The sequence below is a fragment of the Cajanus cajan genome, chromosome 4, assembly GCF_000230855.2.
Source record: "Cajanus cajan strain Asha chromosome 4, NIPB_CcT2T_4, whole genome shotgun sequence".
Taxonomy (NCBI): Eukaryota; Viridiplantae; Streptophyta; class Magnoliopsida; order Fabales; family Fabaceae; genus Cajanus; species Cajanus cajan.
The window spans coordinates 44,355,420-44,371,565 of NC_138520.1; the positions used below are offsets into that span (position 1 = coordinate 44,355,420).

The following is a 16,146-nucleotide window of genomic DNA, read 5'->3' on the forward strand; positions in this document are numbered from 1 at the left end:
GGTGTACAACACAAAATTATCCCACCCTTTCTTTCATGGCGTAAGGTAAGGGAATGGTATGTATCCGCAAGGATGGCTAGTACAAGACTTCTTTTCTCATGTTTGAAGGCCAAGAAGACATCAATTGCAGCAAAGTCAATAAAGTTTTCAACGTTTGGGAATAAGACAATCCCATAAATAATGAGGGCGAGCACATCCATGAAAGCACCCCATCTCTCACTCTTTGCCAAGCTTAACGCATATCACTCAAAGTTAGTTTGCGAGAAACCTTCGATCCCCCCTTTTGTCTCTTTCTTGCTTGCTAATTCTCTGGCATCAATCCCCAAGGAGGTGGAAACTTTGGTTAATGAAGGATAATGTCCCATGTACATATAAGGCTTTTTATTTCCTAAGTCAATACCTAGTATTTGTTCGAATTCTTCAAGCAATGGTGCCAGTTGAAAATCTTGAAAAAGAAAGGACCTCAAAGGAGGATTGTAGAATTGGGCTAAGGCAGTGAGAGCTCCCTCTTGTACATCTACCTCCAATAGGTTAAGGATTCTGCCATACAGAACAACAAAAGTTTGTTGTTGACCACTTTTTAACATGTTACTGAGAGTCTTCAAACTACTCAAATCCGTTTGTTTGATCTTTAACTTCAAAGTCTTCCTTAAACTTGATTCCATGACTTCTTGAAAAGTGTTTGTAGCGACTCAAGTCCTTATGACTCTCCAACAACCTAGAAATGAATACAGCATGCTATTAATGAATTTATCTATTTCATTTTATATGATTCTTTTCGAAATGCATGATATGATGTAAAAGTTTATTTTTCAAATTTTCATGAAATGAAATGCATGATACTTGTTATGGAATGGAATAAAATTTTCTCTCTTTTTTTTGCGTCATTTGAACATAGAGGTAGAATATTGCTCCTGTGATACTTAATAAGGGCATCCCTAAGTTGAAAACTCTATGGACTACTAATATGTGTTCCTCTCAAAAGGGTGGGACTATAGTTCTAAAACAGGTTCCTAGAGCCAATAACCCTTCTTAGGATATTAGTCACAATAATAGGTAAACTATTAGAGGTGATAATACCCTTGAAAGGATCAAACTCTAGGTGAGGCCTTCATAATAACCAAACAAGATGTACATCAAGAAGGTTACCATTACTCAACCTCTTACTTATCATAAGTTGCACTCAAGTCTGGGCGTAGGACCCCACTCATAAACGTGTGTGAAATTGTGCAAGTGAAGTGTGTGAAGGGAGCAATCTTAAACTACCCAATCTAAAAAACACAACAAATACAATATAAAAAATAAAATTCTTCTACCCTAAAGTTCAAATTACATAACACATTTATAGAATTTATGCAAACAATGAATAAGGGAAAAATATGAATAATAATGATAATCATAATAATAATAATAATGATAATAATAATAATAAATAATAGTAATAATAGTAATAAATAAAATACAATAAAAATAAAAGTAAAGTGAGATAAACATTTTAAAACTTATTATTAATTAGTTTAACTAATTATTATAGGTTTGAGTCTCAAAAATAGCCCCTAGTGGAGTCGTCATTTGTCGCAACCGAGATCGCGACGGGATGGCGAAAAATAAATTTAAAAATAGGGAGTCGTCACCAATGTTGTTTCTTACGGAAAAATATTGGAAAAATCATATAATAGAAACTGCTCTACAAAAATCATATTTTTGAGTTCGAAAGTCGATTACGTGTGAGGAAGGTATTAGCACCTCACAACGTTCGTCCTAAGACGATTACCTTTAATTAATTAAACAAATTATTTATAACTTATAAAATATTTATCTCACCCTAAATTTATTAACTATAATTATCAAATATATTTTATTTATCTAATTTAACTAATGCATTTGAAAAATGTTAAAATTATTATTGTTATATAAAAAGGAGGATAATATTATTTTTTTTATTTTTTTGGCTTGACAATATTTATTTCTTGCTCCTACCGTCCTACGTATCTCCATGTATAATGAAGAATCAGAGTCACGTAGTTCTTTGTAAAAAATATTTGTGTGTTGATATTTTTTAATTAAATTTTAATTTTGTTAAATATAGGATTCTTGAACTGTCTCAGCTCATTCACCTTAAAAATATAAAATTGACTAAGGTGTGTACACCAAAGTCAATTCAATAAAATTTTAATTATAATTATTACTATAGATATTATTATCTTAAAATATTTTTGGGTTGGTCAGTTTTGTTTTTTTAGGAAAAATTTAAAGATAAGTTGTCACAATTTGTACTTTAAATTTAAAGGTTAAAAAGATGTCACATATAATTAACCATTCCTCCAATAAAATTTTGATACAATAACTTCAAATATTTATATTGAATATTGTAACACTATATTTTGACATTTAATCATATTTTGAATTTAAATAAGGACTTTAAGATGACAAATCGTCACGACTTACACCTTTAAGCTCTAGAATCAAGAGAATGTTACATTCAAATAATCTTTTTTTAACATGATAGATATTATTAATATTAGTATTATTGTTACTATTATTATTATTACTGTAGGATCTTTGAACTATCACAGTGTCCTGCAGGATGGAACCAACTAAGGTGTACTCCTTAGCTAAGTCTTTTTATAAAATGGTTTGATATGTTTTAAAGTTCTAGAGAGAAGTTTTAGAACTATCAAATTATCACAGTTTGTGCTTCCAAGCTTCTAGGATTAAATAAAGGTTTCATCTAATTAATTCACTCCCTTTAAAACAAAATGTCAAAAAAGTCATCTCCTTTTTATTGTGAACAAAAATATTGTTTTCATGACTTAATCTAGATTAACGATCGTGAAATATTTCATTTTTAGGGGAAAGTTTAGAACTACAAAGTTGTCACAACTTGTGTCCTAAGACTTCGAGATTAAGAAGGCATCACATCCAATTAATTTCTTAATAAAATAAATTTAAGCGATGATTAAGCGTATTATAAAAAAGTAATTTAAAAAATGATCAAATAAACATCCAATAGAAAAATATGGATTACCTAGAACTTAATCTATAGTATTACTTATCTTTCTTTCTTTATTTATTTTTAATATTGCCTCGTTAGTTTAGTGTATATTTTTTATTAATTCCTTATTTATGATATTAAGTACGTGTAGGCTTTAGACATAATTCTTACAACATAAACTAATCTAACCTACACAACAGTAAAAGTAATATATATGACGAGTAGCTTAAGTCACAAATTACATAGCTAAGAATTATCAAAGGCATATTACTAAATTTATTACTGACTGATAAAGTAAAACATGTTTAAAATAATGAATAATTAAATAAATGGATGAACATAAGTGAGAGTTGCGTGCAACAGTGACAATGGTAAAACCATCAGGGCATGATTTCTTTGCTTATCATTTTATATATATATATATATATATATATATATATATATATATATATATATATATATTTAAAAAGTGACTTAAAACAAATCGTGCGTGATTTTTTTTTGCTTTCATTGTATATATATACTTTCAAAAAGTGGCCCGACGTGAATGTATGAATGACATGAAGTGACCAATGCTTTGACGTGGTAACTTCTTGTGGAGGTTCCGTATGTAAGCTAATAATAGCCAAGCTAAGAAAGAAAATAAAAATAAATAAAGGGGCACCGTGAATAGGTTTAAAAAACGATTTACCTTACCGCTTCTTCTTTCCTTCACGGATTCTTTCTTTCTTCCTCCGCTTCCAAACCTCTCCTCCTTCCGCTACCGTTTCCTTCTTCTTTTCTTCGCCTTTTTCAAAAGGAAAAGAACCCTTTTTTTTTTCACTGAACCTCGACCCCTATATATTATTCTCTCTCCTCATCCATGAATTCCTTCTTTACTCTTCCGCTTATACTGAGGATTTCTTTTTCAATCAAAAAGGAAAAACTGCAGGGATAGCATAAACAACCTTTGAAGAGAACAGGCTTACACTATCTTGTATGAGAATAGGAAAGACGTAGTAGTGCAAGAGAAAGTTTATGTTATTTTAAACTCAAAATGGTGCCTCCCCATTCTTATACTCGATTTTGTTTTCTGACTCCTTTATGCATTATTTGATTTTTTTATTTCTTTCTATTTTTATTATTTTATTTTATATTATATTTTAGAAGAAAAAGTTATGATTAATCACTCTATTTTTTTATTTTAAATATATAAGTCACAATATATATATATATATATATATATATATATATATATATATATATATATCCACATATATATATATATATTATTCTTTTATTCTTGAATAATTTATTTGGAAATTTAAGAAATAAATTATTAGAAAAATTAATGTAATGAAATTGGTGTTTACAATGTTCCTCATTGTAGCTTTGACATCTGAATCCCAATTGGTAATTACTAAGCAACAACATTACATGTTTAAGTTCCTTGAAAATGAAAATAGCTAATTAAAACTTGATACACTGTGCATGTGGGTCATTTATCTAGCTTTGTTCCTGGAATTGCAATTGGGCGTGGTGTACTAATCACAGGGTACCTACCAACTAACTCCAACTTTTTGCTAAATGCTTAGTAAAGTTAGTTTGTGTTTGTTTAACTTAATTGTATACGAAGAGATATTGGTGTGACATTGGTTTGATAAAATGATTCAGACATACACAAATTAGGTCATTGGAAACACTAGTGAAGAGAGTAGCCTGCATGTTTTTAGTTATTTGAAACATCTTGTTCAGTTTCCATGACAATAAGGATCTACTGTTCATTTTCTCTTTCTCTCCTTTATTTTGTAGCAATCTTTTAGGATTCAACTTGGGTGATAAATGTGATTGCAGTTCAAGGCGATGAGAAGAAAATGGCTCTGAATCACGGAAGAAGGGGTGAGTCAGAATGTGTTTTTGGGAAGAAGGGGGCAATATAGATGGTAAATATTCTGGAAAAAGAAAAATATTGTTAGTCACTACAACATCTAGAACACAGTTGCAAAAACACAAATCCAAGCCAGCTAGGGATCTGTTGTTTTAAAGGCAAATTGAACCAACAATAGGGATAGAGAGAATACATTTTCTTTTCTCTTTTTCCTGCATGCATTTTTTTCATTTATGTTGCATTTAATTAAATTATTTAGAGAAGGAACACTACTAGAAAAGTGTCATTTTCTTGCAAAAAAATATTCGCAGAAATTTTTTGCGAATTTTCCTGCAAAAAAATATTCGCAGAATTTTTTTGTAAATTTATTTGCAAAAAAATAATTTACAGATATTTTTTACAAATTTTGTTACAATTTTAATAATCATAGAAATTTTTTCTATGGTAAAAATTTGCAGAAAATATTGTAAGAATTTTATTTTGTTTCTTACATATTTTCTTGCAAAAATAAATTTGCAAGTAATGTTTATTAAATGGTAGAAAAATTTTGCAAATAACTTTTCCTGCGGATTTTCCTGCAAATTTTAATCCGCAGGAAAAATAAAAAAAAAAATATTTAAATTTATAAGTTTAATATTTTAAAAAAACTTCAAGTTCCACATTGATTGAAAATAAAGCAATTAAAGAGTATATAAGTTCGGGCAACACTTACCTTACAAGTTGATTTGTATGATTGAGTGTTAGACTTATAATCTACAATCTTAGAATTTAAAAGATTATGTATTACATGTTAGAGGCATGGAAACAAATGTTTCGGATGAATTCATTATGAGCATTTGAAAGTTGAAAAAATATTGATAGAATTTATAGTAATTTCTTTATTTTTTTTTGTAAAAAATATTCCTGCAAAATTTCTTGCGAAAAAATTCGTAGGAAACTTTCCTGCGAAATTTTTTTTGCAGGAAACTTTCCTGCGAATTTTTTTCGCAATAAATTTCATAGGAAAATTTTCTACGAATTTTAAAATTTGCAAAAAAATATTATTCACGAAGGTAATATCTGCAGATAAAATTTCACAGAAAAATTTGCAATAACAACATTTCTTGCGAATTTTTATGAAAAATTCGCAAGAAAAATCGCATGTAATAAGAGAAATTCTAGTAGTGGAATTCAACTGCACCGTAATCAAATTAGTTTTCATTTTCTTTTCCCGTGAGAAGAAAAAAGTTGTTTTAATAGAATATCCTTGCAATATTTTATTTCACATGGTAGTACAATTCAAATTAACTTCATATTTTGGGTTTATTTTCATGTTTGCTTTCAAAACAGTCTGGAATTAGCTTTGATTAATCTTCTTATGATTTTTTTTGTACTGGAATTAGCTTCGGTTACTTGTTTCTTATGGTTTTGTTTCTACCTTTATGTTGTTTTGTCTCGCCATTAGAGATTATTTTTCCATTTTATTACTATGGACTATTTTTTGTTTCCTTGGTTAACAAATATTTTGTTACACATTGGTTTTAAGTTATATGGCGCATTTAGTCTAAGTTACTTTTTTTTTATCTACATATACACGTGTAACATGTCTACAAGATGTCTGAATCCAAAGTAGCTCCTTTGTAACACAAATCAACAATGGTTTGCATAAGATGGTATGTTTGTTTGTCATTTCGCTTTATCTTCCTATTTTGACAAGTTTCTTGATATTTCACACTATTTGATCATTTTTTTTAGCCCAACAAGCCTTATTGTCATGTCTTAGTTTAGAATTTAGCAAGTTCTGGTGTGGTCAACGTACGGAAACAGTGGTGCTACCTTCATGTTGAAGATTTAGGAAATAATATTAGTAAAGTAAAGACACAAGATGATAATCCTAGGAAATGAAATATAATTTATTTTTATAAACATTCTTTGAAGAGGAAGAATCAAGTTTTTTTTAAAGATTTTTAACCTTTCTTTGCCTTGAGCTGAAGTATAGCCTTTTCACCATAAACGAAAGTTATGACTAGTTAGTATCTTTTTCTGGCAGGTTATAGCAACCAAAAAAAATGTTAAATTCTGAAGGTTTAGAATGGCCATAAATGTAGTGTAAAAACAAAATGTTACAATTTCTGGCGGTTTGTAGCAGCCAAAAAATGGTATGCATTGACTTGGCGGTTATTTTAAATGCTAGAAATATCATTTGTGGCGGCTTTTAATTGTCAAAAAATTTAATTTTTACTCCTATAAATAACCTCTTCTTTTTTGTAGTAAGTTGATTGATGCAAAATAGTTACATGTTTAAGTTGAAATGTTTAAGTTGAAATGTTGTAAAGTTGTGAGTTAATTTACACTAAGTAAATGGTTTTAAGTTGATTAATTTGAGATGAGATGAGTTGTATTATGTATTTTCTTCTTGAGTTGAAAATGAATAAAAATCAAAGGGAAATGAGTTTTTTAAGGTGAAAAATTTCATTGTGTGGATTTGAGTTGTTGTTCTGAGAGTTCAATGTAAAAAATCCTTTAGTGAGTGTGTTGTCTCCTAATTGAACATTCAGTGAGTGAGTTGTTTTCTGAACGAGAAGTTGTTTTCAAAAGTTGTTTCCTCGTGAATTTTTTTTTAAGTTGAAAACGGTATGGGATTCAGATCGATCTATACTTGACTTAAGTATCCAACGAGTAAGGAATAGAATTAGGGACTAAAATCCCTAATCAAGAAACCATCTCAAATTGTTTATAGGTTCGGTAGAGACAAGCCACTTAAATTATTTATTGCATTGTAGAAGATCTCCAAAATTAAAAAAGAAATGTGATGACGCATAAAGTTGTTGAGTTGCAAAGTTGTGCATTCAAGTTATTTTTAAGTTATTGAGTTGTGCATCTGAGTTAGGGATGACAATGAGGCAGAGCGAGTATAAGTCTCTATCCTCGTCCTTGTTCCCATACCCTATACCTATCTCTATCCCCATACTTGACGGGTATGGAATTTACATCCTCATCCATGTACCCACCGGATATTAGGTATACCAATACCTATGAAAAATTAATCAAATATTATTTTTTGGAAAAAAAATTCAACATAAAATAGTAATTATAAAATTACATTAATTAAACTTTATTTGACATAAATTAAAAATAGAGTAAGAATTACATAAATGTTAAGTAAATTTTTAAAAAATATAATTAAATATCTAAAAATTTAAAGTGGGTATAGGTACGGATGGGTATATATATACTCATCATCGTCCCTGTACCTAATTTAATTAATTAGGTATTACTCGTACCTGTAATCGTACTTATATATGTCTAGTTAAACTAGGTATTTCTTGTCAAAGTCGACGCGAGTTCAGATATTATTCATGAATATGAGTTTACTTATCATCCCTAATCTGAGTTGTATATTTCAAGTTATTAAATTGCATATCTTGATTTGTTGAGTTGTACATTATGTAGCTAAGTTGTAAAGTTATGCATTAATGATGTTTAAACCGTCGAAGGGGTGCCCCAGAAGCCAGTACCTCGCCCATCGCTTCGGGAAGGATAGTTCTTGGGTGCGGCTGGATCATGTGAGCGCTTCGGAGGACATAAATTCTCTGTGGAGTGCGGGGGTGACCTCGGAGAAGTTCTTCTCCAAGGAGTCGCTGAGTTCGGCCGATCAAGCCATGATCGAGATGGTCGGGCCAGTGGAAGGCCCTACTACCGTTCAGAGACGCCCAACCATAAGGAGGAACGCCCGTTTTTAACTGATAAAAATGGAGAAAAATAGCAAGAGATAACCCTATCCCTAGGGCCGAACACAGAACTTGAAAAGCCCTCAAAAAACCCCAACTATTGGGGTGCAATTGGCAAGGAGCCGAGTTGATGAAATTCAAAAAGTCACACTCAAACTGGGTGAAGGGAAGACAGACACCTAAATCCCTAAAAAGACACTAATATACATAGAAGTGGGGAGGGTCAGAAGAACTCCCCATGTACACACGTTCACCGGCCTGACAAGGTTCAAGCCGGATAAGCCTGGAGATGGAAGGGTCACAGATTCTATGCGATTTCCAAATCGCATTGATCTCCATGAATGACCTAAAGACGCTCTGGACCTCCCCGACTTCACTCTTGACCCACTCATAGCCAGGAATGCCGGAGGAGGACTCCTTAGGCTGGTTCTCCCCCTTCTTCTTTTTGGCGGCAGCCGCCCCTGTAGCCGCCGCCTTGCCCTGCGCCTTGTCCTTGCCCTTGGCTGGCACGGAGGGAGCAACATCATTGTTACTAGCCATCAAGAAATCAAAGACTCGATAAAAGAGATGACGGAGAAGAAGAATGAGAAGGAAGATAGCAAAAAGGAAGTACCTAGTACTCTTCCTCAGAAAACAACCTTAACGACAACTGGGTTACCGGAAACGGCGACGACAGAAGCAAACGAAGATGAGGAAACGAAGAATGCCAATCGGCGTGCACAAGAAGCCAAGAAGGAAGAAGAATGGAAAAGTAAAGTGAATGGGAAGGGGCGCGAGAGAAAGAAAAGGGTTTTCTCTCCAAAATTCAAACGGCCACAACAAGTGTCAGCCAAGGGACACAACTGACGACACATTTAATGAGTCCCATTATGACGAGCACAAGTCATCATTGCGTAACCGTCACTTCCCATTAACGCGCCACCCACGCGTTATGGGAACGAGGCAACAGTTATGACACATGGCATCTTGGCGGACAGGCGTACGCGAAGGGTCACGGCCCCTTGGGGAGCTCAGTCTTAACTCCTCGACCCACGGTCTTCAGAGCTCGGGGGGCTAGTGTACTATCCGTACCGCTATGCCGAGCTTGAGCTCGGCTCACAACGCGGGACGACCTCGGACACGCACTAAGCTACGTCAGCTCGACATCCAAATAGATCATAATTGATCTCGGGCCCAAGGCCAAGAAAAACCCTTATCCACACAAAGGTACGTGCATTACTTATACGAGATTCATACTCCCACAAAAACTAACTTTAGCATCAGAGTCTCTTTTATAGGTACCAACCCCATCTTGGAGTATCAAACGTACCAGTAAAGGAGGCTCGCCGATCTTATCCAGCAGGTCGTCCCCTACGACCGATCTCCGGTAAGAACAAGTTCAAAATATATATTTTGTAAATTTTCTCAAATACAGTTATAAACATTTATAAAATAAAATTGATAAATATAAATAAATTCTAAACAGCCTTACTCATTCACAAACATAACTTCTACTTTTGGTTTTAAAATTCTTTTTGAGTAAATCCCGATCAAATAAATGAACTTGGTAAAAATTTCTTTCAACATGCCTTGATTTTCTTTTCTTCTCCATTTCCTTGATGATGGAGCAAATCAAACCTTATAACTTATGCATATTTATAATTAAGGAAACTTCGAACTTACTAAGAATTTTTTTTAAATGGTACTAACACAACGTGATTCTTTCATAAATCCGCATGAAAATTTTGTTAGACTTCCTGCTTTGATTGCTTTAAATGAGTTTTGCTAACACCCTTGATTATATATTAATAAACTTTATTTCTTTGCTAAGAAGAACACCATTTTTCTTTTTCTTTTTTTGAGGAGAAGAACACCATGGTTCGAAACTTAAATAACGTAAAAGATGGAAAACCATTCATTTACGCAGAAACAAACAATGAAACACAACCTGTTGCACTTGCACTAAATAATTGGGTTCAAGTTTGCAACTTGAAAACCAAATAAAAAGAGTAGATTCAAAGAAACAAGCATAAAATCCACGTAGTCTAATTAATACTGTGAATTAATCATGGCGATCTTCTGCACTGGGCCACTAATCAAAGTAGACCAAACCCTAAACAGTTTGTGGGACCAAAAATTTAATGTCACCCTTTCTAAGATCAACCATTTCTTAACTCATCTCACCTGTCTTCTCTAAAAGTTTAAACTTATCAGGTAAATATAGGGTATCTTTTGTCTTTCATTTACTCCCTCCAAATTGCCAGTGTTAGGTTTTATTCCCTTTTTACTTTTTTAAACAAATCAATCTAAAATATATATTTTCTTTACACCATAACGATCGGATTAAAGTAGTACTTCCGGTAAACTATCAGAGTTAATAATTTTTTGGTACACTAAAATATTTATTACATTAATCATTTTTTATAAAATGGGTTTTTAATTAAATCTTATATTTTAATTTAATAAACGGTTAAAAGAACAACAATGTCATACAAGAAAATTTTTAAAAAAATATAATTCATGATAAATTTATTATTATTGACTAAATTAGTTCTATTTCATAGTAAATTTGATCTGTCTGAGGGAGTATTACTATTAATTAATTGATTAGATTTTTATTTAGACATTAATACATGCTAGCTAGTGGTGCTGACCACTGATCTTGCTTCTTTTGCTCTATCATCCTGGCTCTAAGGAAGAGTGGTTGGACAGGACCTATTGAAATAGCTGTTGAAGCAGCACGCAAGGTAGCTACATATATCATATATGTTTTTCTGTCGCAGTGTGTTCGTGTTCTGTTACATAAAGTGTTTGATTATTTATAGTAGAGCATGAGATATACTTCACATATAGTCAGTCAGAGAGCATGTTTGGATTTATGTTAATTTTGATTGAGTGTGTATCAATAAAAACAATGAGTAATTATATTTATATTAATTATATAAATTTTGATTTGATTTTTATTTTAATGTAAATTATAGATGTAAAATTAAACATATACACTTAATTAGTAATTTGATCGAATACATGTGGTAAAAATAATAGTTATAGTACCACCATATATCAAATGATAAATTAGAAATATTTTAAATTATATTTTTAGTCTTTATATTTATTTTTAGAATTTAATTTTTTATATTATTTTTAAAATTATTTAATTTAATTTTCTAATTTTTAAAAGATATTCAACTTTGTCTTTTATCTAAATTGACATTAACAAGATTAATAAAATCAAACAAAAAGGTAATACTAAATAGTTTTTTTAAAATTAGAAGACCAAATTAAATATTTTAAAAATAGTAAAATTAAATTACACATTTAAAAAAAGAGTGACCAAGTTTAATAATAATTAATAAAATATGTAAACAAAATATATTAAATGGGTAAAATAATATTCAAATTTATCTAGAGAAAAATGATATTTAGATAAATTACTATTTAATTTGATCTTTTGATTTTTAATTGATCTAATTTAATCTTTTAATTTTTATAAAAATTTAATATTATCTTTTCATCGAATTTTATTAACATTATTAATTTCAATTTAAATAGAAGAACATCAAATATTTTCTAAAATTTAGAAGATTAAATTAAACTATTTAAAAACAAAAAGACATTCAGCAATTTTAGACCAAATTTGAGTTAAAAAATAATAAAAAGAAAAATATGATTTAATCTTAAAAATAAATAAATAAAATACAAAGCATCATTGTACCGCTAGTACCAAATGAAAACAGATCACGAGTTACATATTTATAATATAAAAATACAACACCCGTTGAAAAGTTTACTCTAGAAACTATATTAGAATTTTAACTTAAATACGCTTTTCCTGACTTAGTTTTAGTGTAATATTATTTTTCTTTTTAAATTATAAAATAATGTTTTTAATTTTTAAATTTTTAAAAATCTTATTTTTAGTTTATCAAATTAATAATAATACATCTGAAAGTCATACAATGATACAATATTAAATAAAAGTTTTTAACAAAATTTTTTAAAATAAATTTTTTAAAATTATAAAAACTAAAAATATTAATTTTAAAAATAAATTTATTTTAAATTTAAATAATTAATTTAAATAAAAAAAAATTAAACTATCAAACACAGTAATACAATTTTCCACACGAATTACTCTCTCTTTATCCGCAAGGCGCCTCCTAAGGCACTTTCCTTCGCACTAACTCTGCTTACACTCACTTTCACTCGTCAAGACAGAGAAAACAAATAATATTATTTAACTCGTAGAGGCAGAGTGATAATTGATAAAGCCAAGGCACAAAGCGACGCAAGGTGCAGCTTTTAGAGGGCGAAACGTGATAGTGTGGTTTTTTTTCTTTTATATTTACACACCTCCCATTTAGCAGGAAATAAAATATTAAAAAAAAAAAAAACACACATAGCTAGCTGGTGAGAGATATACACTATTCCAACATGTTGGATTACGAATGGGTGAACCCATCAACGATAAGACTCGCCGCCGCAAACGACGGCGGCGCCGCCACAGACCTCGACCAAGCCCACCGGCAAATGTTCGACCACAACTACGCCATGCTACCTGAGCCCATTCTCCAAGGCTTCAACCCACCGCACCACCCCTTGTTCGACCCACGCGCCTTCTTAGGCGCGTCCACCTCTTCCTTTTCGCCACCACCACTTAACCAAATCCCGCCTCTTGCTTCCTCTCACTGTGGGCTTGGGCTTGGGCCTGGACTTGGGCTTCTGCTCATGCCCAAGTCCGACGACGCTGTCAACTTCAGTTCCGCCTCTGGGCTTGACCCTGCTCCTGGTCCTGGGCTTGGGCTCAACCTCGGAGGCCGCACCTACTTTCCCTCTTGCCTCGACGACACCGTAGGTCTATTCTACCGTACATCCAAAGCAGCAGAGTCGATTCTTACGGTGTCGTCGAATTTTCCACGTTGTCAGGCAGAGGGTTGCAATGTGGACCTTTCCGCCGCGAGGCACTACCACCGCCGCCACAAGGTGTGCGAGTTCCACTCCAAGGCCGCCACCGTGGTCGCCGCCGGGTTGACTCAGCGATTCTGCCAGCAGTGCAGCAGGTTGTGAATTGTGATTTTTCTGGGGAAACTAAATTTTACACAATGACGAATTTGCCACTGGGTGGTGTTGCTCGGAGCCAATAATTGGCTTCAGGGTGATTCCAAGGGTATTTCCGTCCGGTTCTGGAAATTTCCCTCCTTTTCCAGTTTTTGTTCTTTCTGCGTAGTGCAATTACATAACTGATAACTCCTTAGTCACTAGCCACTCAATAATGCACTTTCGTACTCATAACATTATTATTTTATTTTTTTTGCATTGTTTATATATAAAAGAAAACCATATGGTCTAACAAAAATATTCTATTATTCGATGTCGTATGCAAATATGTTGTCGCTACAAAATTATGAAACATTCATTCTGTATTCTTATTTATTAATATTTTTTTGTAAAAAAAAATTAATTATACCATCTAGATTCCCTATTAAAAAATTGTCATTTCAGTAAATGTTTAATAGTTTACGAATTTATGAAGGGGGAATTATGAAGGTACATAAAATTTTGAACAAAATGGGAGGCAAGGACAACACAACATCATGGTCACTGCTTTCCTAAAATGCACATGGAAGTTGGAACAACGAGATCAGAGACACGAGATTGCCATTTGGAGAATTGTTATTTGTCCGATGATAACACACGAGAGTACATTGGGAAATCCCGAGGGCAATTGCGTCCCTATAATTTAACATCTTCTGTTTACGTACTTGTAGCTTTGTGCTATCCTGTTTTTTGATGTTTTTTAACTAGCATTGAATTGGAACATCAATAAATGAGATTCTGGGTTATCTATAAGAAGAAAACGGAAGAAATTAGGTTTTAATATAGGTTAATTTTATTTGAATTTTTGCAGATTTCATCTTCTTTCAGAATTTGACAATGGGAAACGGAGCTGCAGGAAGAGACTGGCAGATCACAATCGTCGCAGAAGAAAAACACAGCAACCAGATCAAGAAATCCACAAATCCCACCCTTCTTTGGACAATGCTGCAAGTACGGTCTCTTCTTTCTTCTTTCTCTTTTCTTTTACCATTCATAAACAAAACAAGTACACAATATCTTAAATTCTCCTTAATCTTTTCAAACAACCACACACCCTGATATGTATATCTATCTATGTATATGTATATAATATAATAAAGATAATTGTTAGAATCTCATTGCTTTTTACATGTGCTGTTTTTAAAAATAATAATAATGAAATACGTAGACATTTTTTAAACACTTTATCAATAGTTTCTTCTTCTTTTTTTTTTTTTTCTTTTTTTCCTTCTTCCTATCATATTATTTCACTTAGTATATTAATATACGTACCTGCTTAAAAGTACTTGAATGAATTATGCCGACACTTCTGAAAGTTTTATGAAATTTAATAATAAATATGTTTTTTTACTTTTTTATTCATATAATAACTCTTCTTAATTGTTTGAAAAATATTACATTAGCATATGGTATACATTATTTTAATTTTTCTTAATTACTTGAAAAACATTATACTGTTATAACTCAAATTATTGTAAATCTTACAAAAATAAGGAGTATTATGAAATTTTGTAAAACTACAAGGATTGTCGGTATAATTAATTTACTCAAATACTTTTGTGATATTCTCCTGCTAGGTGTTAAATAATATTTCAAGTGTTCAACTATATTTTTTCCTGACTTTTCTATGTATTTACCATAAATTATCATTTTAGTACGTAAAATGTAGAGTTTGAAACTAAATTAAGTTGAATAAACAGCAATATAACCATCTTATTAGTGATTAAGATAATATCATTAATTTAGTAAATTAACAAATATGAATTTGGCAGGATCCTCGTCTGAATCTGGAGCACAATCTCCGTCTTCACTGAAGGTGGCAGTGTCACCACTCACCACCAGATTATTTCCAACAAAGACCAAACCAAACTAGGGACTCTTTGTCAACAACATCAGGGTCACTGTTTTTCTCAAGTGGTTAGTGCATGTGGCAGTGGGACCAAATTGCATGGCTAATAATACCCATGCCATTAACTATTGGAGGAGAATCAACAATAATGAAGTGAACTTCCACTTGGAACTTTTTCCCCTAATTTAATTTTATGCTTTAATCTTGAGTCAATATTTATTTGTTAAAAAATTATATTAAGCCTATATATAGTCATATATGTGCACTTGTCCTTCCATTTAATATGTGCAAAATAAAATATAATTTCTTTGCCCTCGAAGTGTTATGTTACTTTATGTCCATGATGGCATCATGTATTCAGTTTTCATTGTCATGAATTTTCGCAAGGACAGGGAAAAACTAAAATAAACACTACTATTAATATTATAACCCAAGTGTACAGCCTACTGGTGTAGAGTACCTATCTTTGGGGGCATTGACTTGTAGCGTGGTTGAAAACCGTTTTTTTAACGAAAATGTAAAAATACATTTTTTTTAAGTACAAAAATATAAAATGTGTGTTTATTTTATTGTTAAAATTTGACAAACATATATTGAACGAAAACGATAAAAATAATTACTTTATATTTTTGTGTTTTGGAAAGTATAT

At 31.6% G+C, this 16,146-nt stretch overlaps 1 pseudogene across 1 annotated transcript; it reads left to right on the forward strand.

The window, feature by feature from the left end:
- The first annotated feature begins 12,804 nt into the window (after positions 1–12,804).
- On the forward strand, positions 12,805–15,816 carry LOC109791181 (squamosa promoter-binding-like protein 8; annotated as a pseudogene). Its single transcript, XR_014433058.1, has 3 exons — positions 12,805–13,611; positions 14,460–14,599; positions 15,421–15,816. The product of XR_014433058.1 is annotated as a squamosa promoter-binding-like protein 8 (transcript).
- The last annotated feature ends 330 nt before the right edge of the window (positions 15,817–16,146 follow it).